Genomic DNA, 2,802 nt, shown 5'->3' with positions numbered 1-2,802 from the left:
CGCTAGTAGCATTTTCGGGCTAATAAAAAAAAAGTGGCACTGTTCCGACGAGAGGACTGCCCTCGTAGTATTTTAGGGCTAATGAAAAAGAAGTGGCGCTGTTCCGACCTTTAAAGGGAATTCTTAGAGCTATACAGGGGAGGCTTTAAGTGTACTAGACATTTACTGTCACTCAATGACACAGCAGCTATGACTGAATCCATTTGGAAATCAAGTCGTCTGGTATCTGAAATGTTTGCAGTCAAGTGTGAATGGTGCATTGAGCCTGGGCACGTGCGTAAAATTCACCTTCAGCAGTTTCCGTAGTGTAGTGGTTATCACGTTTGCGTTACACGCAAAAAGTCCCCTGTTCGAAACTGGGCGGAAACAGTATGTTGCATTTTTGGGCTAATGAAAAAAAGTGCCGCTGTTCCGACCTTTAAAGGGAATTCTTAGAGCTAAACAGCGGAGGCATTCAGTGTACTAGACACTTACTGTCACCCAATGACACAGCAGCTATGACTGAATCCATTCGGAAATCATGTCGTCTGGCATCTGAAATGTTTGCAGTCAAGTGTGAATGGTGCATTGAGCCTGGGCACGTGCGTAAAAGTTGACTTCAGCAGTTTCTGTAGTGTAGTGGTTATCACGTTGGCTTTTCACGCGAAAAGTCCCCCGTTCGAAACTGGGTGGAAATAGTATTCCTTGTTCCTGCTTACTCCACACATTAACACTCTATGTAGTGGAATTGTCAGAAACTGGATAAGTACAATTTCCCCAGGGTTGGCTTTTCTTCCACACAATCAAAGTGTTCTCACTAGCGTTCCCAGCAAACTTGATGAAAAGAAGCAGAATTTTCCATTGTGATGCAGAATTTTCCATTGTGATGGGCAGCCTTTCATGCATGCTGAGGTAGACAATCATATCGTTAATGTGAAGCGGTATCTTGCAGCAGGAACATGATTGATATGTATCGTCTCTGTGTTAAATGGCTGTTGTCTTACAAGCAACTGGTAGAAAACTCCACGTCAAGGAATCGAACCCTGGTCTTCCGCGTGACAAGCGGAGATACTATCAACTATACAAACGTGGACTGCGCAAGTAGTATTTTTGGGCTAATGAAAAAAAAGTGGCGCTGTTCCGACCTTTAAAGGGAATTCTTAGAGCTATACAGGGGAGGCTTTAAGTGTACTAGACATGTACTGTCACCCAATGACACAGCAGCTATGACTGAATCCATTCGGAAATCATGTTGTCTGGCACCTGAAATGTTTGCAGTCAAGTGTGAATGGTGCATTGAGCCTGGGCACGTGCCTAAAATTTGTCTTTAGCAGTTTCCGTAGTGTAGTGGTTATCACGTTTGCCTAACACGCGAAAGGTCCCCAGTTCGAAACTGGGCGGAAACAGTATTCTTTGTCCCTGCATACTCCACACAATAACACTCCATGTAGTGGAATTGTCAGAAACTGGATAAGTACAAATGCCCCAGGGTTAGCCTTTCCTCAACACAATCAAAGTGTTCTGACTAGCGTTCCCAGCAAACTTGATGAAAAGAAGCAGAATTTTCCATTCTGATGCAGAATTTTCCATTGTGATGCACAGCCTTTCATGCATGCCGAGGTAGCCAATAATATCGTTAATGTGAAGCGGTCTCTTACAGCAGGAACATGCTTGATATGTATCGTCTCTGTGTTAAATGGCTGTTGTCTTACTAGCAACTGGTAGAAAACTCCCCGTCAGGGAATCGAACCCTGGTCTTCCGCGTGACAAGCGGAGATACTGTCCACTATACTATCGAGGACTGCGCTAGCAGCTTTTTTGGGCTAATGAAAAAAAAGTGGCGCTGTTCCGACCTTTAAAGGGAATTCTTAGAGCTATACAGGGGAGGCTTTAAGTGTGCTAGACATTTACTGTCACCCAATGACACAGCAGCTATGACTGAATCCATTCGGAAATCATGTCGTCTGGCATCTGAAATGTTTGCAGTCAAGTGTGAATGGTGCATTGAGCCTGGGCACGTGCGTAAAAGTTGACTTCAGCAGTTTCCGTAGTGTAGTGGTTATCACGTTGGCTTTACACGCGAAAAGTCCCCCGTTTGAAACTGGGCGGAAACAGTATTCTTTGTCCCTGCATACTCCACACAATAACACTCTACGTAGTGGAATTGTCAGAAACTGGATAAGTACAAATGCCCCAGGGTTAGCCTTTCCTCCACACAATCAAAGTGTTCTGACTAGTGTTCCCAGCAAACTTGATGAAAAGAAGCAGAATTTTCCATTCTGATGCAGAATTTTCCATTGTGATGCACAGCCTTTCATGCATGCCGAGGTAGGCAATCATGTCGTTAATGTGAAGCGGTCTCTTGCAGCAGGAACATGATTGATATGTATCGTCTCTGTGTTAAATGGCTGTTGTCTTACAAGCAACTGGTAGAAAACAGTCCACGTCAAGGAATCGAACCCTGGTCTTCCGCGTGACAAGCGGAGATACTATCCACTATACTAACGAGGACTGCGCCAGCAGCATTTTTGGGCTAATGAAAAAAAAGTGGCGCTGTTCCGACCTTCAAAGGGAATTCTTAGAGCTATACAGGGGAGGCTTTAAGTGTACTAGACATTTACTGTCACCCAATGACACAGCAGCTATGACTGAATCCATTCGGAAATCATGCCGTCTGGCATCTGAAATGTTTGCAGTCAAGTGTGAATGGTGCATTGAGCCTGGGCACGTGCGTATAACTTGACTTCAGCAGTTTCCGTAGTGTAGTGGTTATCACGTTGGCTTCACATGCGAAAAGTCCCCCTTTTGAAACTGGGCGGAAAT

General features: G+C 44.6%; 6 non-coding genes across 6 annotated transcripts; 4 read left to right on the top strand and 2 right to left on the bottom strand.

Annotated features, from left to right (window-relative positions):
* Positions 1-296: 296 nt before the first annotated feature.
* trnav-uac (transfer RNA valine (anticodon UAC)) lies at positions 297-369 on the top strand. The gene has a single exon. It is a non-coding gene; the product is annotated as a tRNA-Val (tRNA).
* A 235-nt stretch (positions 370-604) lies between these two features.
* Positions 605-677, top strand: trnae-uuc (transfer RNA glutamic acid (anticodon UUC)). The gene has a single exon. It is a non-coding gene; the product is annotated as a tRNA-Glu (tRNA).
* Positions 678-1,312: 635 nt separating this feature from the next.
* trnav-aac (transfer RNA valine (anticodon AAC)) lies at positions 1,313-1,385 on the top strand. The gene has a single exon. It is a non-coding gene; the product is annotated as a tRNA-Val (tRNA).
* Positions 1,386-1,708: 323 nt separating this feature from the next.
* On the bottom strand, positions 1,709-1,780 carry trnad-guc (transfer RNA aspartic acid (anticodon GUC)). Its single transcript has one exon. It is a non-coding gene; the product is annotated as a tRNA-Asp (tRNA).
* A 240-nt stretch (positions 1,781-2,020) lies between these two features.
* On the top strand, positions 2,021-2,093 carry trnav-uac (transfer RNA valine (anticodon UAC)). Its single transcript has one exon. It is a non-coding gene; the product is annotated as a tRNA-Val (tRNA).
* Positions 2,094-2,418: 325 nt separating this feature from the next.
* trnad-guc (transfer RNA aspartic acid (anticodon GUC)) lies at positions 2,419-2,490 on the bottom strand. The gene has a single exon. It is a non-coding gene; the product is annotated as a tRNA-Asp (tRNA).
* Between the last annotated feature and the right edge of the window lie 312 nt (positions 2,491-2,802).

This window comes from Anarrhichthys ocellatus, unplaced genomic scaffold (assembly GCF_004355925.1).
Source record: "Anarrhichthys ocellatus isolate YVR2014 unplaced genomic scaffold, GSC_Weel_1.0 scaffold5463, whole genome shotgun sequence".
NCBI classification, from domain to species: domain Eukaryota; kingdom Metazoa; phylum Chordata; class Actinopteri; order Perciformes; family Anarhichadidae; genus Anarrhichthys; species Anarrhichthys ocellatus.
This window is presented reverse-complemented; position numbering and strand designations above follow the sequence as displayed.